This window comes from Chelonia mydas, chromosome 6, assembly GCF_015237465.2.
Source record: "Chelonia mydas isolate rCheMyd1 chromosome 6, rCheMyd1.pri.v2, whole genome shotgun sequence".
NCBI classification, from domain to species: Eukaryota; Metazoa; Chordata; order Testudines; family Cheloniidae; genus Chelonia; species Chelonia mydas.
The window spans coordinates 18,882,872-18,906,589 of NC_051246.2; the positions used below are offsets into that span (position 1 = coordinate 18,882,872).

Consider the following 23,718-nt stretch of genomic DNA (forward strand, 5'->3'; position numbering starts at 1 on the left):
CAGCCAGCAGCAAGAGCCACCCAGACACGGTGCCACACGCAATGAGAGTTGGTCCATCCCAACCCAGACAGAACGCCGTTTGCATATCAGAGCCATCGGGTCAGAATTAGTTAATGTATTTGGGCAGCACCTGCATTCCAATCCAGATCAGTCTCCCAGAGTGATGGGCACTCTAAAAACACTCCCTGAGAACAGCCCCTGCCCAGAGAGTTTCCAATCTCGGCCACACACATCCACATACAGCACCACAGACTACGTCAGGCGTCAGGCCAAGCCAAGGGCCCTGCTTGTTCGTGGATCTCACAAGACATTGTAGCAAGATATATCGAACCTCCTCTCTAGGTACGGTCCACTGAGTAGATCACATTGCAGTGGGATAGCCCATCTCCAAGCCAGACACCACGCATTGCATACGAGGCATGACAGTGAGGAAACACTCCGTCATTTGATCTGTTTATTTTCTAAAATGTGCCAGCCTGCAGGGACATGGCTGACAAAGTACAATGGGGCAGTTCATCCCTGGGCAGCTTGAATTACGTGCCTCTCCAATCTACTGGAATTCTCTGAAGGAGTCAACTAACTAAGGCAGAGATTCTGGGCCTGACGGTGTGTGTGTCATCAATAGGTAACAGGGTGGTGTAGTCAACCTGCCCTTCCCATATTTCTAAACAGCAGGAGGGGGCTGGCTAGACAGAAGGAGAGTGTGGAAAAGGTTGAGGACGACTGAACTAGTATATAAGGGAGGCATGGCTGATGGGCTTTCAAAAGAGTTGTGATCAAGCACATCACGAGATATTTTAAGGAAATTAAGTCATCACAGGGTGCGAGGTAAACTGTCCTGGATTAGAAACTGGGTTAAAGACCGAAAGCAAAGGGCAGGCACCAACGCCCCCTTTCTGACATGGCTAACGGTGTCGTGCTTCAATGTCCCATGCGTTGGTAGGACGCCTGGCTGAAAAGTGAAGCAGCAAAATTTGCAGCTGCCATGGCACTGATTTAATTGAGTGAATACTAGCAGAAGGAAGGGTTCAGTGAATCTAGGAGATTAGGGCAAAGCAATGGGCTATGAGTGCAGGATAATGCATGTTGGAAGGAACATTTTGAACTACTCCTACCCCGTGATGAGCTCTAAATTAACCATAACCACTCAGGAAAAAGGTACCATCATAGCCGTTTCAATAGGAACCTCTCAGTGCACAGTGGCAGGCAGGCAGAATTGCAAACAAGATGTTTAGGCAGGAAAGGGATAAAGAAAAAATAGAGTATGAAAATGCAGCTATTCTAATGCCGTTCTGTAGACCAGTGATGTGCCCTCACCTGGAATACTGTGTGCTGCTCTGGGTGATCTATCTACCCCCCTCATTCGTAGTCATCTATCACCGAACAATACAGCATCTAGACCCTTCAAAAAGGATATAGCAGAAATAGAAGTGATCCAGAGAAGGACAATGGAAATGATCCTATGCATAGAAAAACTTCCATGTGCATAGAGATTACAAGGATTAGGACTGTTTGGTTTAGAGAGGAGGTGAATAAGAAAGGACGTGCCAGAGGTCTATAAAATGATGAATACAGACAAGATAAAGTCGGTGCTCTCACTTGCCTTGACAAGGGCAGATCCAATTCAGTTAAAAGGCAAGACATCTAAAGCTAACAAAAGTAAATGCCTTTCTCCACAAAGTGTAATTAACCTGTGGAACTCCTTGCCACAAGATGTCAGGAAGGACAAGAGCTTAGTAGACTCCCAAAAGGATTAGACATGTTTATGAATATTAAGCATCTCCTCAGTTACACCAACTGTGATACAAATATATCGTGAGAGATGTCAAATTCTATCCTTGAACGAGTCTCATGGGCACCTCCCCACCCAGTAAAGATCATGCGAACCTGCTCCCCTCCCACTGGCCATCCCCTAGCTCTGTCTCCCCTCCCCCATTGATGATCATACAACTGTTGCCCTTATTCACATGGAAGAGTCCCATTCAGGAAGTATTTCATGTATTGTTAGCTTTTTAAATGGTAACTTAGCAGCTGGAAAACGAGGAGGAACAGCCAGCTCCCCACAGCAAGTGCTGGGAACCCAATCCCTCCTGTTTCAAGACCCAGGCTCTCCACTAATGGCCTGGTGCTAGGAAGAGCCCTCCGCTATGGGCATGTTAGTGCGCAGCCATCCATTCGGGGGGAAGCACGTGGAACTGAGCGCTGCTGGCTAGAGGCACTGCTGCCTGGTATTTGGCAGACCCTGTGCTGCTAGGTGAGTCACCTCTAGTGCAGTGGATTTACACCAGGCAGGAATCGGTCCTATTAATTTCATTGCTGGTCATGGTGCATTCCCCTAAGTGACAATACATCCCAGGGGAGGCCCGCCACGGCATCTGCGCTGCATCACTCCAGTCTCATTGCAAATGGGCCTGATTACTCGGCTGTGTTGTCTGGGCTCTCCCTGAACGTTGGCTTTGGGGAATGAGTCACCTTTGTTTACTCAAGCCTGAAAGCCGGATTCTCCCTGTCTCCTCAACCCTTCTATTATCTCCCTTATTGCTTCCCCTTTAGGAAACGTCTGCGAGTGGAGGCGGGGCTGGGAGAAGAGGCTGGAAGGACGCCCAGGCCCAAAGTCAGACATTTCTCTCCCCCCAGGCAAGGTCTATAGTATGGGCCACAGCGACGCACACGCCCCTGACTGCCCCCCTAGCTAGACTGGCCTCAGAGCAGGACCAGCTCCAGCAGGGATGGGGAGGGCAGAATCCCTGACCCATGTGAGAGGGGGTCTCTGCCAACAGAAGGGCCAGTTGCCACAGTGCCCTTAGTGGAACCCTGACCCTCTGCTATAAGCGTAGGCCTGACTGGAAGCAGGGACCTGGGGGTGGAGGCTCTGCACCCCATTCCACATCCTCTCAGCCGTTCAGTCTCCCCAGACCTGGGGGCCTGTGTGAGCCAGCGACCTTACAGCAAAGGGCCCTGTACTCCAGGTCTCCTCTTGATGGTCCTCCTGCATTGGGTGATTGACATTCCCATCGTGGGGAAAGGCTGCCTGGGCCCAGCAGGGTGCCAGCCCAGCACTGCGGGATCGATGCTGACAAGAGAGAGCGAGAAAGACCTGGGCATCCACGCTAACTGGGAGCCCACGTCCTACAACAAGAAACCCAGGTGGCACTGCACACAAATCCCAGCTGGGTGCCTGCTAGCGAGCCAGGCTGGGGCCACAGATCTCTGTGCGTGCGGGTGTGTGAAACGGAGAGCATTACACGTGTAGCCGCCCGGCCACGATACCGACCAACGGTCCCAGCCTTGCAGGGCCGACTCGCGGAGCGCCGACGCAGGAAAGCTCCTGTTGATAGGAGCCGGGCTTCTGGGTTGACTACAGGCTACAGGATTTGGCACACAAGCACAGCTGGAGACACACCTGTCTCGCCCCTGCCATTGAGGGTTGCTCCCTGCAGCCCCTTGCCCATGCCTTGTCCTGTGTTCAGACGCCCTGAGTGACAGAGGGGAGAGGTCAGAGCACTCTCTCGCGGAGGTCATTCTGCGGCCTAGTAACGCACACGTCGGGTGCTGTCTAAATAATAATCAATGCTCATGAATAATTAATCGCTGTAATAATAGTCTATCAATAATTCAGGGAGCCATACGCATGCCACTCTTAGGAGCTGGCTCCTGAGGTCCAGCCAAACATCAGCTCCGCTCTGGGCTATCCCATGAGACCCACCTCAGAGCTCTGTCTCGGGCTTTGTCATATAGGGTGACCCTGAGCCTCCCACTGACTGGGGGTGTCTATGGGGTTGGTCACCCATGGGCCATCGCAGAGTGGGGGGCTCCACCCTCACTAGCACCCCATTCTCCAGGCTCCTGCTCTCCTGCTCCCACCCACCTGCAGACCCACGCTGCAAACTACACTCCTCAGTCCCGAGAGGGAGCGGGGCTGCCGGCAGCAGGGGAGCCGCCCTGAGTAATTTGTCTGCTAAGGCAGTGGCAAGATGGGGAAGCCTGCGCTTGCTTAGCGTGCTCGGCAGGGGTGGGGGAGCCAGTCACTGGCACAGCCCCCTCTGCTCCCATAGGGGACGATCAGCAGGAACACGGACAGAGATTCCTCCCAGCCTCAGATCAGACACAGAGCCTGAGACTAGCCCTTACGTCACCTTGCCTCCTCCGACCCAATGGCGAGAACACAAAGGGGAATGATCTCAGCAATACAGAGCCATGACGCCCTGCAAGTCGTCAGACCCTGGGATGCTGCAGGTTTCCTAGGGGCATGCCAGATTCCAGAGCTGGCCAGGGCTGAGCCGCATAATCAGATAGTCACATTCGTGGAGGAGGGACCAGGGGTAGGACACCCGCCAGGCAGGTCTGCAAGGAGGATGCAGAGCAGTCGGGCTGCTCCTGCTGTATCTCCGTGTGTTCTCCGCTTGCACAACCGCACATCTCTCTGGTGTTCGCTCACCCGCCCCTGTGTCTGTCTGCTGCATCGCGCCTCCACAGCCAGGGGAAAAGACAGCCTGGGGATAAGACACCTTGCACGGCGGGCCGGTTGGCTCTCCCAGGCACAGCCGGGATGAGCTGGGTCAATGCTTGCTCAGGAGACCTCAGACAGTCAGATGCCAGAGTGTGGCTAGACAGGCCCCTGGAGCAGTGGCGGGCTGCCGGAGGCAGTGCTGCTGGCTGGCGATGCAGAACGTGACACTTTCCTCTTGGAGTCGGTTGTGAGCTGAAGTCCCAGCACGGTGCTAGGGGAATCTGTGTTGCTGGAGGTACTGGGCCAAACCGATTAGTGATGCAGCTACAGGGACTTCTCAGGGGAGTTACCCCATGGTGAAGTCAGATCAGCGGGAGGAGTAAAGGTCAGTGTCCCAGCCTCTTGCGGTCACTAAAGCTCCTCTACAGAAATATGCCGGGAAGAGCCCCCAGGTCCTGGCCAAATTCCAAAGCCAAACAAACTCTCCCCAATCAAGGTAAAGCTCCTCTATGCAGGAGACAGAGCTTTCCTGGGGGCCAGTCCCAGCCCAGGGAATGAACTCCCCCAGGAACTAAGGACCATCCCAAACCTCCCGCAGCTTCTGCTCCAAGTGCCAGGCGTGTTTCTTTGCCTTTGCTTTCTCTGACGTAAATATAGAGCAACGAGCACATGGAAAAACCCCACCACACAGGACACTCCCCTGTGCACACTCCTGCCCCCGGGGAGAGAAGAAACACGGGACAGGTTAGTCACACTGGGTAACGCCCGATTGGAAGGCACTCCCTCGGACACGCCGATGAGCATGGTATAGGAACCTCAAGGAAGAGAAGGAGTACTTGTGGCACCTTAGAGACTAACCAATTTATTTGAGCAGCTTATGCTCAAATAAATTGGTTAGTCTCTAAGGTGCCACAAGTACTCCTTTTCCTTTTGCGAATACAGACTAACACGGCTGTTACTCTGAAACCTGTCAGGGAAAAGAAGAGAACTCTGTTTCCTTGCAGTTACAACCCCCTGGAACAGAGATTCTCAACCTTTTCCATACTGTGACCCCAGGCTACAACACAAAAAGTTTCAGGACTGTTCTCCTCTGCCCCCATCTAGCCATCTAGCAAAGCTTTTGACACGGTCTCCCACAGTATTCTTGCCAGCAAGTTAAAGAAGTATGGGTTGAATGAATGGACTATAAGGTGGATAGAAAGCTGGCTAGATTGTCGGGCTGGCTAGATTGACAGGTAGTGATCAATGGCTCCATGTCTAGTTGGCAGCCGGTATCAAGTGGAGTGCCCCAGGGGTCGGTTTTGTTCAATATCTTCATAAATGATCTGGAGGATGGTGTGGATTGCACCCTCAGCAAGTTTGCAGATGACACTAAACTGGGAGGAGAGGTAGATATGCTGGAGGGTAGGGATAGGATACAGAGGGACCTAGACAAATTGGAGGATTGGGCCAAAAGAAATCTGATGAGGTTCAACAAGGACAAGTGCAGAGTCCTGCACTTAGGACGGAAGAATCCAATGCACCGCTACAGACTAGAGACCGCTTGGCTCGGCAGCAGTTCTGCAGAAAAGGACCTAAGGGTTACAGTGGACGAGAAGTTGGATATGAGTCAACAGTGTGCCCTTGTTGCCAAGAAGGCCAATGGCATTTTGGGATGTATCAGTAAGGGCATTGCCAGCAGATCGAGGGACGTGATCGTTCCCCTCTATTCGACATTGGTGAGGCCTCATCTGGAGTACTGTGTCCAGTTTTGGGCCCCACACTACAAGAAGGATGTGGAAAAATTGGAAAGAGTCCAGCGGAAGGCAACAAAAATGATTAGGGGACTGGAACACATGACTTATGAGGAGAGGCTGAGGGAACTGGGGATGTTTAGTGTTCAGAAGAGAAGAATGAGGGGGGATTTGATAGCTGCTTTCAACTACCTGAAAGGGGGTTCCAAAGAGGATGGGTCTAGACTGTTCTCAGTGGTAGGAGATGACAGAACAAGGAGTAATGGTCTCAAGTTGCAGTGGGGGAGATTTAGGTTGGATATTAGGAAAAACTTTTTCACTAGGAGGGTGGTGAAACACTGGAATGCGTTACCTAGGGAGGTGGTGGAATCTCCTTCCCTAGAAGTTTTTAAGATCAGGCTTGACAAAGCCCTGGCTGGGATGATTTAGTCGGGGATCGGTCCTGCTTTGAGCAGGGGGTTGGACTAGATGACCTCCTGAGGTCCCTTCCAACCCTGATATTCTATGATTCTATGATAAAGAAATGGAGGGTTATTAGTGACCCCCTAAAACCTGTTGGGGGTCAAGATGCACAGGATAGAAGATTCTTTTCCACCTCCTGACTCTCACACTGTAATGCTGCGGAGAAACAGCTGCCTTTTCCCACTCCTGAAGTGGCTGCATTTCAGTCGAGAGCGAGTGACCCCTATTACAATGCTACTTTCCCCATCTCCCTGAGGAGACTTCCTGTGCTTTGAGGTTCTTAGAGGAAGGTGCTGTGCAAGTGCACAATGAAACAGGGATGCTCCCAGGTGAGACTTGGGTGCAAACGGCAGGGGGCCAATGGGCTGCGCAGCTTTGCAAATGCTCCCAGCTTTCCTCCGCAAGAAACGTTTCTTCTAACGCATCACAGGTGAGGGGGAAGCTTTAGCTGAAGGAAATGTCCGACCAGTAACAGACGTTGCATTCCTAGAACACGCCCCAAAGATCCCACATGAGCATCACAGCCCCACAGGCAAGAATTATTGTCACCATTTTACGGATGGGGAACCAGAGGCAGAGAGAGATTGAAGTGACTTGCCCGGCTCACCAAACCAGCAGCATCAGTGTTACAGCTAGATCTCATCGCTCTGGGCCTTATTTGGACATCAAAGCCAGTGGACGCGGAGGCTAAACGAAGTCACACTGGAATCTGGGTTAGGAACCATTGGCTCAGCTTTCTGAGAGAGGTGGGGGATTCTCCATTATTCAAAGTCTTTACCTCAAAACTGGGTACAAGACATATTCCAGCTCAACCAATGGTTATGAGCCAGAAGTTGGAATCACTGGGGGACGTTCCATGGTCTGTGACTCACAGGAAGTCAGACTAGATGGTCTTTTCTGGATGTAAAATCTATTAATCTATCTGCATTGACTCCAATAGGGTCTCTGGGGTACTTGACACTAGTGAAAGTCAGGTCAGTAGCTCTTTTCCTCCTGCAAGGCTTGGAGTTTATAAGTAAAGCTGGGTTTTGAGTGATCGGAGCCCTAAAACAAAATCTGACGAATATCTTCCTTGGTAACAGCTTTGTCCCCACACTTTTGGGTCTCTTAAAACAGACACAGGGAGTTTCACCAGGCGACACTTTAATGACTCGCTGCTGTGCAGAGGGACAGCAGCACAAACTCCAGCCCAATGGGGTCATTCTTCCTGGCACTCAGAAGTGGGGCCTGCGAAGGGAAACGCCCCACAGCCGTAAGCTGAGTGCCATTCATAAATCACCGGGGACGGCTGGCGTTTGTTGCAGGGCTCGGAAGGAGCCGAGGAACAAAGTCACTGAGCTGCTCACAAAAAGGCATAATTTATCATTCAAAACAGCCACTCTCCCAGTGCACTGGAGAGCAGCCAGCCCCAGGTCCCTCTCTAAACAAGGATGCGAAGGGTGATGCTGGCATGGACCAACCGGAGACCTACACATCAGTGCCGGAAACAGAGGGGGAAAATTAGTACAGATGGGCCAGGGCTCATTTTCAAATGTGGCCTTGGAATCCCACAGCTGGGCATCGGTAGCATCCATCAGCAGCATCTGTTAGGGGCTCAAATGCCTGGCTGAGTTGCCCGAGTGTAAGCAGGAGCTGGACTGGAGTCCTGCTGAGATACCCAGGTTTGAAAACTGCAAAGGGACAAATTCCTGCCCTTCGCTACACCTGTCCCCTGACTGCAATCAATGTCCCGGTCCCAAGACTCCATCCTGGAGTGCCCCACTCACAGGAAGACCCAGCACTGTTGCACTCTGCCTCAGTTTCCCCACAGTGATCTTCAGCCTCCTCTTGCCACAGAGGTGACTTGCTGCAGTGTCTTTTTTCTCTGAACAAAAGTCCATCCCACTCAGGGCATCGCATCCCATCACACACAACACAAAGTCTTTGCCTTAGTCTCCACCATAGCCCAGCCCCCGCTTCCCCAGGGGTCTGTCTTCTCTCCTCTGATTCAGGCACTCTTCTGCCCACCCTCTGGGTTCAGCTTTCACCCTGCCTGGGTCCTTTCCATCTCCTTCCTCAGCCCCTCCTGGGCTCCTCTGGGTTATTCTCTATCCTCTCCTGAGCAGCCACTCTCCTATCCTCTGCCAGCCTTGTGCTCCCCATCACAGGCCTCTGTTGTCCTCTCCAGCCAACTCTCTACCGCTTCCTTCTGAGTCCGACACCCAGGTGTAGCAGGGCAGGGCTAATTAACAGTGTTGTCTGGCCCAGGGCCTCCTGGCACTTAAACGAGTGGGCTGCCTTGTTACAGCCCCACATACCTGCCCTCCACTGCACTTGTGCACTTCCCTCTGGGGCTCATTCTGACCATCGAATCTGACCTCTGCATCACAGAGGCCAGAGAGTTTCACCAGAAATTCCCACCTCAAGCCCATAGCTCCTGGCTGAACTAGAGAGATGCCCCCGTTTTGCTTTAAGGACTTTGAGCCCCATGTCCCAAGGCAAGTTGTTCCCATGATTCACTACCCACCCCCAGTCTCCCGGGTTAAAAATCTGCATGTGTCTAACCTGAGTTTGTCAAGCTTCAGCTTCCAGCCGCTGGCTGGGGAGGGACGGATCAGTCCCATCCTCTGCACAGGTGTGGCTGAGCCCTAGCAGACGCCCTCCCCTAGCGCTCAGCTGGAGGGGAGATATTTATTACTTCGGCGTGGGGGGAGGGGGAGGTTATTATTATATTACAGGTCTGCAGGCCTTTCATCAATGTCTGTGGTGAAATTCCTGGGGCCAGGAATATACTTTGCGCTGCCTAAGGACAACACACAGGGATAACAGGAAGCACTGGTGATTATTGTAAAGGACCTAGTTGAGTGTGGTATGCTACGGACAAGGCAGCCTGGCTGCTGGAGCTGTAACCTGCCAGGACCCTCCTAGGACAGTGCCGAAGGGAGGAGCAGGTGGCAACATCATTCACGTTCAGGACATGGCTGGGAAGCTCAGGGGGCCAGGGGTGAGAGTTTAAAGGCCTAGCATGGATTTAACGCAAGCTGAGGTCAGAAAAAAGGAGCTGTTACATTAATGGAAAGACACCCATTGACGTCACTGCACAGTGGATCAGGCCCCAAAGGAAAAATAAATGGCCAGTTCTCATCAAGGAAGGCTGGTCTAGTGGTTAAGGCACCAGACAGGGCTCAGGAAACCAGCTTTCACTTCCCAGCTCTGCCACAGTCTCCCTGTGGGACCTTGGTCAAGTCACTCAATCTCTCTGTGCCTAAGCTTCCCATCTGTACAATGGGGATCATCGCTATTCCTCTGTTCAGAGGGATGGTCTCTCACTCTGTGTCTGTGCAGCAGCTAGCACAATGGGGTCCCTCTAGGCCCTACCGTGACCCACAAAGAGTGGCACTTTTGTCCTCTTCTGGTAGTGGCTGTGACACAGAGATTGATGAGCCCACTGCAGGCTAAGCTGACTGAGGCAGGTGTTTTAGCTCAAGCAGTTGAGGCTCACACCTTAAGATGGAGAGAGTCCAGGGACAATCCCCACTGCTAGCGACCCACCTAGGGCATGGTATTATCCTGCCATCACACACACAATGCACCATCACTGTAGCGAGCAGGAATTCAGAGCAGGGTGCCCCATGGACCAGAACGAGGACCTGTGTCCAGGAGGTTTATTAATGATTTGGAACGGGAGTTGAATATTAAGGCAGCCAATCTTGCTGATGGCACAGAATGCTTTCGGTTAGCAGACTTTGGAGGGCAGCACAGCCATCCAAAGGGAATGAACAGAACAATGTAATTGGACAACTACGCGGCCGGCCAAATTCCTGCTAGACAAGTGCAAAGAAATGCCCCTTGGAAGGAATGATTTAAACTCCTCACACCCTGACTGGTTCTGAATTAGTTATAACCCCTCAGCACAGAGCCCAGGGTGTCACCGCGGACAGCTCAGTAAAGCCTGCTGCTGAATGCACAGAGGCAGTTGGGGGTAGGGGAGCAAATAATGTGCTCGGAGCAGTGTTAACGTGAGGCCAGGGCGTAAGAGAGCAAATACACAAATAGGAGAACGCCATTACAGCAAGCAGCTGCATGACTCCACTTGGTTCTGGGCACCTCATCTCTGAACCAGGGAGCAGGAACAGGGGAGGGCAGGAGACTGGCAGGGAGAGGGAGTGCAGGCACAAGGAGGGGTTCACAGGAACAGACAACACCAATGCTAAGGATCAGATGCTTAGTGGGGCAGGGCTGGGGGGGATGTAATATGGCTTTAAGCCACTTTCGTGCTGGGCCAAGATCCTCAGCTGGCGTAAACTGGTGTAGCTCCACCGGAGTCCATGGAGATATGGCAGTGTACCCCAGCGGGGAATTTGGCTCCCTGTATTCTGGGGCTGTGCAAGGACCCTGCTGGCCCCTTGCCAGTGCAAATTACAGCAACCTCAAGGCTGCTTCAATGTATGAGGGCCACTGGGAAGCAGAGAACAGCCCTGCACTCTGGCCATGCCCCCATTGCTGGGGGCAGGGGAAGCTAGCAGCCGGGCTGGGGCAAAGCCCTCACACCAGCCAGGCAGGACAGATTCCCTCGGGCTATTTAGACGAGGAAGGGGAAGGGCGAGAGAGAGGGCTCAGCACACCAATGAGAAGGTCCCATGCACCATCTCCCATCGGACAGGCAGGCTGTGAAACCCAGGGGGAACGAACACAATTGGCGTGGAAGGAAACACTCCTGCTTTACACAGCTTGGAAACAGCTTGTGGAACTCGCTTGTCCACGTCAGAGCTATGGAGCAGGGACAGGCTCTTCCTACGGGCAGCTGCATGCAGGGAGCTCCAACATTTTCTCTGCCGTGGGCTGGATGCAGTTGCGTGGGGCACCTTTGTGGGCCACACACAGAAATACATGCTCTACACACCGGGTCCTCCATGCGACGTGACCTCACGAGGACAGTGTGTGCGAGGTCACATCATGCGCAGGACCTTCATGGTGTAGAGCAGATCTGCTAGGGGGTGAGGGGGCAGAGGCATTCGGGGACTGGATGGAATCGTCCTATGGGCCGGATCTGACAGTTGCCACCCTGGCCTGGCTGACAGGGCACTGGGCTGGGAGTCAGGAGAGCTGAATTTCATTCCCAGCTCTGCCCCGGACCTGCTGTGTGACCATGGACGAGTCACTGTGCTTCAGTTTCTCTAGCCCTGTTTTTTTTCTGTTGAGACTGTAGGATCTGAGGGGTAGGGACTGACTGTCTTTCACCAGGTGTTTCTACAGCACCTAGCACAACAAGGACCCCATTTTGGTCGGGGCTGCTTGGCACCACAATCATAATGCTGGGTTTGTACAATGCCTGGCAAACAAGACCCCCTCCCCCCCGCCCAGTTTCTAGGCTCTATTGCAGTATAGATATTAAATAATAACTAATCATTCATTCACCAGCTGCCCTTGTTATCGAGGCAAATAGCTTAATGAAATTCACCCAGGGATCAGCCGTTTCTCTGTCTCAGAGCAGCTGTGGCAGTGACTGGGGCTGCCCCTGCATGCCAATGACAAGTTAAGGGTTATCAGCCCTCATGTGCCAGAGCATAATTGTGATCACCCGAACTGTGCCCCCTGCTATGATGGAGCACAACAGACACCCCCTGGGCTTCCACCTGATTCCTTCTCCTCCAGCCTCACCAGCACAGCAGGGATGCCTCTGTGGAGCGGGATGCAGAGCATCAAGAAGCAGAGGCCTGGGCCTGGGTCTTGTGGGGCGGCGCTGAAAATAAACACTGCTCTTCTGCTTTACCTGGCTACAGAGTCGCCACAAAGGACCTGGCACAAAGCCCCTGGAGACAAAGGAACGGCTCTCGGCAGCTCCAGGCCCGCCTGGTTTACAACGTTGACACCAACAGTGCTGGTGTATACCCACTCCTCTGCACAGGAGAGGAAGGCTAACACAGTGGTTAGAGCACCAGCCTTTGCTTTGGGAGACCTGGAGTCAGTTCCCTGCCCTGCTGTAGGCTGCCTGCGTGACCACAGGCAAGTCTCTGCCCCTCGCTGTGCCTCAGTTTTCCAGTTGTGAAATGAGGATGATAGCACAGCCCTGCCTGACGGGGAGGATCAATCCAGTGAAAGTCATGAGGTGCTCAGACCCTACAGCTAGAGAGCACGACTTGAACAGGGGCCAGAGAGAGGCTTTCTCCAAGGATACCAGGGTAAGGCCCAACTCTTGCAAAATCAGGCCATGGGCTCTTCAGTGCAGAGCAGAAGCAACCTTAGGTGTCATTAGTTCATCGACCAGTGAAAAGCTGCATTACCCCCAGCAGGGCTTGAACCTGTCACTCTAGGAAGTGGAGGCATTGGCAAGCCCAGCTCCAGCAGGGAAGGCTGGGCAGCTATGCCAAGCACTGTCAGCCCTGTGGGGATAGGACTGGCAGGGCGGAAAGAGCTGGATCACTGTGTTTCCTGCTAGTTTAAAGTCTCCAACAGTGCGAGGCCTCAAACGCTTGGGCATCCGTCTTTGTCCTAGAGACCAGCACACACAGAGGCTGCAGATACAGTAAGGAGGTGTCTGAGCTCAGCTCAGCGGCTGTCTAGTGGTGAACACAACATCTGGCCACCAGGCTGTCTGCCCTCACCCGCAGCTTCTGCACCTGTACATCAGAGCACATGGTTCAGCAGAGACCATCCAGCCCCAGGTCCCAGCACTGCTGCAGCGAGTCTGCCTCCAGCTATGCCTGCCACCCGCACCATGCTTGGAGACCTGGGGAGAGGGTGGCGAGACGATTTCCAAACGCTTCTGGCCTTCAACCCGCGGAGGACGGGAGAAAGCAGGGCACTAGGTCCACCAGCTGCTGCTCTCCAGAACTCTGCTCCCCGCTGGGAAGCCACCGCGTGGGCCGTGTTCAGCACTCGCCAAGCTAAGCGAATGCAGCAGTGGGGTTGCTGATGGTGCCCCAGTGAAACAAACAGCTGCTCCTGGGGAACTGGCAGGATCCCAGCACCTGCCTGGAAGGCCTGCTCTGAGGGCTTGACACCCGCCTCAGCAACTGAGATCACTTGGTGCGGCCTGGCCAGCATGGCTGTGCCACAGCACAGGCCACAGCTCCAACTCTCCCTGTGGCCCCGCCATGCCCCCATACCCAAGCGTTCACCCACCCTGCAGCACCGCCAGACGGGCTCATTCCCCATGCACCAGGGGCTGCCCCGCTGTCATGGCGGGAACACTAACCCACCTGGCTAGTTGCTGTTGAGACTGCGTGAGCTGCCAAAGGCTCCAGGGGCCCGTGGGGAGGCTACAGCTCTTTGTCTGATAAATGATGCATCTCTTGCTCTCGTCACTCCTGGCTGCAAGAGAGGCTCCTGGCTGCGTCTCTGTCCCACTTTCAGTGGGCGCCCACGACAGATCTCTCCCTTTCATCAGCTCCTGCAGCTACAGGCAGGGTACAGGGAACTCCCCCCGGCCCCGGCACATCCGTAGGTCAGCTGCCAGGCTATGGCCAGCCTCCAACCCATGGCACAGGAGGACCTCGGCTCGCAGTCCTGCCTGCCTTCCCCTGTAAGGTCACCTCACGTGGAATGGGCCCACACGACTGGGTGGCGGGAGCAGGGCTGGGGCAGCCTGGGCCCACACGGCTGGGTGGCGGGAGCGGAGCTGGGGCAGCCTGGGCCCATACGGCTGGGTGGCGGAAGCGCATTCACTGTTGACTGCTGGCATGTTTTTCTTTGTAAATACTCTTCCACTGGGAGCTGGCTGTCACTCTCCCAACGTTATCTCATTCTCACCCCTCCCGGTGCCGGATTGGCCATGACACACGGAGAGCTGCCCACAGCTTGTCCGCCTTCTCCCCTGAGCTTTCTTTAGTATGTGCTGATCTCCCTGAGCCAATGTGTCACCACTTCTCCAGTGCTGGCCCAAGGGGGCAGCCTCTTGGGACCTCAGCAAATTACACTAACGACTCCGTCGCTGTGTCACCACAACAGAGGAGCTATTCCTAGACCACAGAAGCAGCTTTTATTAATAACCCTCTGCAGAAGAGCAACCTCCCACACCCCTTCCATCATGTTCTGGGTGCTTCTTTCTCCTTCTGTCCTGTTTAATCTCATCCTTTCTCTCCTCCTCTCTTCTGGACAGAGGCAGGAGATGGGAGGAGAAGTCACACCCACATAAAGGACAACAGCCTCCCAACTGCAGATGATCGAGCGACAATCTGGAGCGCAAACAGACACTGAGATCTACTAACCTTTGCAAAGCTGTCTCAAGTCTTTTGGAGAAGATGGTCTCTAGCATCATCAAGTATTATTCCCAACCCCAGGCCAATCCAGTAATGCTCACCTACATCCCGAGGGAGGAAGGGAGTGCAGGTAAAACATCTCATTTGGTGTGGACCCAGGGGCAGCTCTTGTATAAACAGGTGTGACCCACTAAAGTAAACGCAATCTGAGACTGGTCCATGGAATACACTACCGGTAGAGGAGAGCCGAAATCAAGTTCAGAAGAGGCAATGTGCCTGGAGGAAAGGATCCAAGGCATGATGGGAAAGCAGGGTGTGGGCCTGAGAGGACAGGACAGGGGGATGGGGGATGGCACTGAGCAGGGTATGCTGAGGGTGGGGGCCGCAGGGTGATGCCAGACAGGCTGTAATAGGCCAGTTGTACACGATGTGGTCTGGGGGGGAATGGGTATGGTTGCAGTTTGATGGTGCTGAAGGGGCTGGATAAAGACACGTCCTTGGTCAGGGTGTGTGGGGCTAGATGGGGTGACAGTTGGGCTTATACATTTATGCTAATTATGAGCTCCACAGTAAAAAGCGAGTGAAAATTCATAAAATGTCACCATAACCTGTAACCACAAACATTGATGGGAAATGGTGCAAGGGGGGAAAGACAGACAGACTGAGTCCAAAACGCCCCCCTGCCATAACAAGGACTGTGTGAAGATCGTGCCTGGTAAACAAGAAAACTGTGGCACCAGAAATCAATGAAGCGACACTGATGTGTCGGAAACGAGGCCTAAGTGGTGGACAAAATAATGAGGGGATGGATCACTCCATCCATCGCTCCCTGCGACTGAGAGTTTGAGGGGGAAATTGCCTAACAGGAGCAAGCTGCACCATCCTGGCTGCCACCTCCACTGTCTCCTGGGCCTTCATCATCCTGATCCTGACGTGTCCTGATCAGACCGGGCCACACAGAGCAACACAGAATACATCACCACTTCCACCAGCTCTGGCTGAATCCCAAACCGCATGTGGGATGAGACTTTGTTTCCCTCCATGGGCCCTTTTCCTTCCCCACCTTATTTCTTCTTTCCTATCCCTTTCCTCCTTCCCTCTTTCTAATCAGTCTGGCTTAGCCGGCCAAGATTGTATATTTTGCAAACACTGCTGTAAGCCTGTGACCAAGCTAGATGGGGCATGTGGGCCTCAGACAGAGCGTGCGGGCCTTGGGCAGGGCCTGTGGGGCTGGATGGGGTGTGGGGGCCTTGGGCAGGGTGTGGGGGGCTGGATGGGGCGTGTGGGCCTCAGGCATAGCGTGCGGGGCTGGATGGGGCGTGCAGGACTGGATGGGGCCTGCAGGCCTTTCGCAGGGCCTGCGGGGCTGGATAGGGCATGCGGGGGCTGGATGGGGCACACGGGCCAGATGGGGCTCGCGGGCCTCAGGCAGGGTGTGTGTGGCTGGATGGGGCGTGCAGGCCTTGGGCAGGGCGTGTGGTGCTGGATGGCGTGTGCGAGCCGCCGACAGGGCCTGCGGGGCTGGATGGGGCCCTCTGGTAGGGCCTGTGGGGCTGGATGGGCCATGCAGGGCTGGAAAGGGAGTGCAGGTGTTGGGCAGGGCGTGCAGGGCTAGATGGGGCGTGCAGGCATCGAGCAGGGCATGGGGGGCTGGAAGCCATTTCTTGCACTCTCGGAGGCAGGCTCTGCTCCCCGGGCAGTACGAAGAAGCAGCCCCTGGCTGGGCTGGTGCATAGTGGAAGGCAGAAGGCGGGAGGGAAGGGATGGGGAAGAATAGCTCTTTCATACTCTCACATGGGGAGCCTGAATTTTTAATGGGGTTTGGTAATGAACAATAAATCACTGAGATAAACGAGTAGCCCACAAGCAGGGCTGAACAGTCAAAAGGAAAACAGCAATGCTTAGCGAGAGGGACTGTGCCCTGGGGGCAGCCTGCAGCTGCCTCCCTCCTGGCCACCCCTCTCAGCGCTGCACTGCCTGCTCTGCCCAAAGCCCTCCCACTTCCCTGGCCTCTGACTCCCTCTGAGCCCGACTCCCTGAAGGGTCCTAGGCCCAACTCCCCTTAGCCAGGACTTCAGGGTGTGCCCCAACTCCCTCTGTGCCTCCCTCTCGGATGGGCTCTGAGCCCAGACTCCCTGAAGGCCTCAGAATCTGAGACCTTCTGCACCCTCAACCCTGGCTCAACACGAACCTGACTCCCTGCTGTGCCTTGAGCCCTGGACCATCCCAAGCCTGGACCCCCACTGCTGCATGTGCTTAGCTAGCGAGGGCTGAGTTTCTCTCCCTGATGTGGCCTGAGCCTTCCCCTGAACCCTGCCCTGGGCCCAGCCCACACCCTGTCTCTGAACACCCGGATCCTGGCTCCAAATCCAGATCCCACTGCACGAGCCCATCTCTAAGGGACAGATCCCAGAGGAAAAAGCAACCAAGTAGAGCGCCTAAGCCACTGCCCGCCCTGTGCCCTGGGAGAGGGGATGCTCTGAGGGGTTTCTGGTGATCCCTGACCATGCCCCACAGCAGTCTCAGCCTTCTGGTGGGGAGCAGAGACCTTGTGCTCCCTTGTGTGGGGCTGGCAGCGTGCTCCTAAATCCCTGGCACCGGGTGCAGCCCTGTAGTTGGCAGAGCTGGCGGAACACAGTGTAACAAAGGCTGATGGCTTGACTGGAGCCCAAGGAATGACTGCAGCAGACGCCGCTGGTTAATGGGGACAGGGAGAGCCACAAGCACAGCCCTTCAGTCCTTGGCTTCCCCTGTGGAACTGAAACCCCTGCCCTGAGAGGGACAACCCCCGCACTGCACACCCCTGCTGAGGGGACTCCCGTCTCCAGGGGGTAGCTAGTAGAGAACAAAAAGAAAAGGAGGACTTGTGGCACCTTAGAGACTAACCAATTTATTTGAGCATAAGATTTTGAGAGCTACAGCTCACTTCAGCGGCTGCTTTCATGGTCTCGCTGGCCCCGTTAGGTTTTGCTAATGCAGCTATAGCGCCCACTCTAGCCTCCTGGGAGCTGGTTAGTGCATCAGCCCAATTAGAGGCAACGGAGCTAGTCAACCCCATATTGGAGGGTTATCCCCCAGGGGCTCTCAGCACGGTGATACAGAAACTGTCTGGGCCAGTATGGCATAGTGCCAACTGGTGGACACTAAAGGTATCTAACCAGAAGTGGGCAAGGGACATGGATTGTCAGGAGCAGACGCATTTGTATCGTTGATGGGGTTGGCCAACAAAAGCCTGGTGCCGAGCCAGCATTGCCTGGGGCTTTAAACTCATGAGCCGGGCCCACAAAAATCAAGAGATGAGCTTAAAAACCATTTGAGCTTTAAACAGAAGAAGGTGGAGGTGGGGGACCCTCCTTAGTGGCATTCTGGATTTGGTGCCATTAGGGGGCACATTTTCAAGGGCTCACATTGGGGACTGAGATTCTTATGTGTGCACCTGACTCCAGGAGCTGGGACTTGAAGTCTCTCTCTAGTATGAGCAGAACTGGACCCGATGTCCCCTTTGATGCCCACTGTGCCCACGGATGGGCTGGCGAAGGATCTGCCGTAGCCCCACTACTCGCACTATTGCAGGAGAGGATCAGCCCCGTGGGGGGGGGGGGAAGGGACGAGCAGGGGCTCCAGGGGGCCATTGGGGTAGGATACCACACGCCTCAAAAGGCATTGCTTTCAGAGCTGGGATTCTCAGAGGAGCCTAAGGAGTCAGAGGCCTGGATCCATTAGGTTCCTTTGACCATCCCAGCCTCAGGTGCTACCTCTGCCCCTTGATCCAGCGCCTTCAGGAAGCCATGGCAAGTGCTTCCCCCTGGAGCTGTTGCCCTCATCATATGAGGAGGACGGCCTGGCTGGGATTTCCTGCATCCTGGAGGGTGACAGCCACCACAGCCCTCCCTGGGGTGCAGGACCTAGACATTGTGTCCCTTCCCCAACATCGGCCCGGCTCCCGCACAGCTGCCAGCACCACTGTGTACTGAGCCCTCCCTCTCTGCTCCTGCTTCACGGGAGGCTGCGGCTCTTTATTCCACCAGCCCAGCCCAGCCCCCCTCCCAGCCCCCCACGAAGCCTGTGCTAGACATGAAAGCTGAGGAGGAGGCAACCAGATATTCATGGTGCTACTCACGAGGCACTGAACTGCTAAAAGGAGCTCCTCCAACACAGGCTGCATTTAGGCCACAAACGAGGGATCTGTCCCCACTCTCATGAACCATGGGGTGAGGGGAAGGGATGAGCGCAGGCCCCATGGGATAAAGAAGAGACAGACGCTTGGCTGCTTTGATTAGAGGCTGCAGAGCTGTGAAGAAAGATTTCTCAGCCTGCGTTTCCCCGGGAAGAGAATTTGTATCTACAGATGTCAAACTGCCTGTTAGGAAAGGCATGTTCTGCCCCAGGGACTCCTGGGCCTTACTGTGTCCCCTCATCTCCATGACCCCAAGCAGCTGAGGGCACCCGCTGCTGGTGCCATGGAGACATTGCCATTCCCGACAGCTGGGCAAAGGGATGACTTCACCCCAAGCAGCTGAGTGGGTAACCCAGTGCACAGTGTGTGTTACAGGCCCCCACTGTGCCTGATCTGCAGAGGATACGAGTCTGCTACAGCCATTGCTAGGGAGTCGTGGCTGGTCCACTCCAGCTCAGGCTTTCAACTCTGGAGATTGCCGGGTTCAATCGCTGCTGTTGGCCACCACGGTGGCGGTCTGCTGTGCGATACTTCCCAAACTCAAGCCACTGTGAGGGTCCCCTGCTGGTACCAGAGAGACATGGTGTTCTACCCCAGTCCTGACCCTTTGTGGCCGCCTGGTCTATTTAGATGGTAAGCTTTTCAGGGCAGGGTACTTCTCCTACTCTGGGTTTGTGCAGCACCTAGCACAACAGGGCCCCACTTTTGATTGGCCCTTAGGCCCTACCATAATAAACATGACGAATTAATCCCCAGTCTCAGTCCTGCAGAAACGCTTTCCCTTTTGCACTACAGCCCAGACTCACGGCCACCCCACTAGAGCACTCCCTGCTGCTAACACGGCTCCAGTCCTCAGCCTTTCAGGTGGGAGGCTCCTCTCCCCCAGAGCTCTCAGAGTGCCCCCAGCTGGCACAAGAGGGAAGTTTCCCATCCTCTAGCCACTGTTGCAGCCCCCTGTCCCGCCGTACTGGCAGAGAAACCCAAGCCAACAGCGGAAAGAGTGTCACCTGCTGGCACCAACCCACCATACCTCATCACATGCCCCAGGCCAGGGGATAGAATGGCATTTGTCCCTCTGGTGCCTGGTTGCTGTCGCGAAAGCCAAGTGGCTCAGAAACGGAGCCTGCAGCCCGTGTGCCAGATGCCACAGCCTGCCCAGTCACAGGCTGTGTAGGGAGCTCTGGCAGAAAGAGCCAATTCTGACACCCTCTTCCCAGAGCAGCCCGGTGCTTGGCAGAGGCAGAATGCCCCCACATTGATTCCCAATGTCTGTTCCGCCTGCGTTTTAAGGGGAGGACAAAGGGAAGCAAAGAGACAGGAGAAAGAAGAGAAAAAGCCAAGCTCCTCTGTGAGATTTTGAAACACGGCTCAGACTATGGTACTAAATGGAGACAATGGCTCCCGTCTGTTCCCCTACTGCCGCTGGCAGCTGCTGCGCCGCCTCCCCTCCCTGCCATTGTCGCACAGGCCGTGGTGACATTTGAAAAGAGACACACACTAACAAAACAAAAGTCAAGAAGACCGGGGGAGGGGGTTTTTAAAAGAGGCTTCCAGGTGGAAGCACTGCCTCCCCTGATCCAGCAGGATGCGTGCTGTCCTTGGGAAACCTGCGCAGGGAGCATGCCCTGACAGTACCACAGACGACTGACTAGGGAAGGAGAGCAAAGAGGATCAATCTAGGGAGAAGTTCCAGGAGGAGCAGAGCTGAGGGCTCCAGGAGCTGCGCACAGAGCTCTCTGCGACCCTGGGCGACAGTGCTGCATGGCAAGGTGGCTGCAGGCTAGAGGCAGAAGGGCCAGCTCACTTCCACACCCCTTTGTGCCATGGGGCACCCCCTCTTACAGGTGGAGGGACAGGCACAAAGGTTGAGGCAGCCGGTGGGGAAGTTTGCGATGAAACTTTTTGCATCAGAAAACACCCATTTGTTTAAACCCAGACTTGTCACAGAAATGGCCATGTCTGATGATGCTTTCACTGGGAAGTGTTCTCGGGTCCACGATGGAATTTCTCGGGCCCAGGATGGAATTACTGGTGTGTGTACACACACGCACACGCGCGCACACGCACACACACACACACACACACGAGAGGAACCCAAGAACAGTTACTAGGCCAGAGTCCAGCCACTCAGCAGGGAGGTGGGAGCCCTATTTTCCCCTGCTCTGCCTGAGTCGAAGGTCTCCCGTGTCCCAGCTGTGTGCCCAAACGCTGGCCTCTTGGCTATTCTGGGTCTATCTCTCTCTTGTTTTTCCATGAAAAATTCAGAAAGGTCCCTGGTTTCACCCTGAGGGAGAATGAAACCCTGACATTTTCCACAAACTGGAGTTCCTGTTTTCCTGCCAGCCCTAAGGTGGAGGGACTTGCGCAAGCCGTGAGTCTTAGACATGGGGGCCCCAGCCAGCCAACGTCACGGCAGCAATGACCAGCCTCATGCTGACCAGCTGCAATCCGCGGGATCTTTAGAGAGGGAGTTGGTGTTTTCCCAGTGATGAGAGAATTACGCCTGGCCCCTGCCCTGCCATCCCATCGGGGCAATGCAGAGCATGCAAGACGTACTCATACTGCGGTTTAGCCAGCTCGCTTCCTGACGAGGAAATCTAGGGGGATAGGATCAGCTCCCTAGGCCGGAAGCCCATTCTCAGGCACCCAGAACAATAGAGACCAGCTTTTTGCTCTGGCCCAGGGGGAGACACATTCCCCAGGGCCCAGGACAGATAGAGACCAGCTGCCTGGGCCTGAAGCTGGTGGAGACTGGTCCTTGGCCACCTGTTACAATTGGCCTCCAAGAACCTGCTTCTTCTGCTGTGCCAAGTCCAGAGGAACAGGTCTCCTGCTTTTCTGAGCCTAGACAGCTGGTCTGTTGTTCTGGGTCTCTGACACAGCAGGAGATGTGTTCCTCAGGACCCAGAGCAGCAGCAGACCAGCCCTGTAGGCCCAAAGAAGCAGGAAGGTAGTTCCATAGGACCCAGCACAGACAGAGACCAGCTCCCTACCGCAGAGGGAGCAGCACCTGGAAGCCAAGAACAGAGAGAGACTGACTGCCAATGACCCTGAAAGGAAGATGACACGCTGATGAAGACACAGGACTAGGGAATGGATCTTTGTTCTAGGCCTGTCTCTGCCACTGAGTCATTGTGTGACCATAAGCGAATCACTCCCACTTTCTATGCCTCAGTTTCCCCATACAAGGACACTCCTTGAGCTCAGTAGGATTTAGCCCATCTCCCTTCGTCAGTGTCTGCTGAGTGAGGTGAGATCCCAGCACTGGAGAGCACTGGGACCTCAGTCCCGTCAATCTGGCGTCCCTCTCTGGGTTGGTATCTTTCAGATGAAAAGCCAGTGTGATCCAGTAACGGCGGGTGGGAGGGAGGGAGAAATGGGTGGGCATCTCTCTCTGCTTCACAATGATCAACAGAGTCTTTGCCAGGACGGCGCCCTTGCCTCACATCAGGCCTTATAATCTAGTATTCTTCCCTTGTATTTTATTTGGCAAATGTGATTTATTTTTGAACAAAATCGAAGAGCCGGCAGCGCAGCTCTGCTGGCAGGGAGCATCTGTCTTTCTGGGACAAGGCAGCATCGGCGCTGGGGCTGGCTGGAGCACGTGCTCTTCATCCCAACTGCCCCATGATAAAGAGGCTTTGCTTTTGTGCATGTCGGCCGGGCTCTAGGAAGCGGAAGCTCAGGGGCTCTTCTTTCATTACCAATCTTTTAATCTCCTTCAGCAGATCCATATTCCAAGGCTCTGCTTTTTAATTGGTGTGTCCAGAGAACTATATTAGGCCGTGCAGATAATCCCCCCTCCCTTTTCAAGTCAGGCTGACTGATATTGGTGGCTAATCTGCCCGGCTGCTTTTCACTCTGCTCTCTCAGCCGCGCAGTCCCATAATTCATCTCTGCATCACTAACTCCTCAATGGACAGGAAAACGACCACCTTGGAGAACCTGGCATAAATCAGAAGCCAAAATACGCTGCATATCATTGGGGAAAAAAAAGAAGAGGATTTTAATGGCACTAACGAGAGGCCGTCAATGAAACTGTCAGCCCCGTCAGGCTGGAGGGGAAGAGCTGGAAGAGCACAGTAATAGCTAATAGAAAAGCAGTGCCGAGATTCGATGCAGGCAAGGGAGGTGAGTGCAGAGCAAGCCAAAAAAGCGGGCGTTTGATGGTGCTTCTGGCTGGAATCAGTGGGTGCTTTTTCTGGCCGCAGACAATCCCACAAGTCAGATGCAGGGCCTAATGGAAATCAAAGCCCACCACAAAGACAGTCACCCCCTGGAATAAAGGAGGGAGGGGAGTAGGGGACGCAGCCATGCGTTCCCCTCGCCCGCCGGTGCGTGGGGCGTATGCGCAGCATTGACAAGCAGAAGATGTAATCATCTGTAGGGCCGAGGGATAAGCTGTCAGAGAGGATAGGGAGGCAGGGCAGAGCAGAGAAACAAAGAATTTATTAAGCATGTAGCTGCCCCGGCGACACGGCTTGGGCTGGGAGACGCAGCTGGACAGAGGTTTTCTTTTTCAAAGCGGTGGAAGGACACGATGGACCCCCCGCACATCACGTAGATTATCGGGCTCTTTAGGAGAGTGATGCACCAGGCCTGTGCACCTCCTAGCCATCTTTCTCACCAGCACGTGCCAGGGAAAGAGCAAAAAGGGAAAACGCCTCAATTGCATCAGTAATAACGAGTCTTTGTGTAAAACACACTTAGCAACTG

At 54.5% G+C, this 23,718-nt stretch overlaps 1 protein-coding gene across 7 annotated transcripts in view; it reads right to left on the minus strand.

Moving 5' to 3' along the window:
• Nucleotides 1-23,718, minus strand: part of SYT7 (synaptotagmin 7) — a 169,429-nt gene that overhangs the window by 89,574 nt on the left and 56,137 nt on the right. The gene's annotated exons all lie outside the window — the stretch shown is intronic.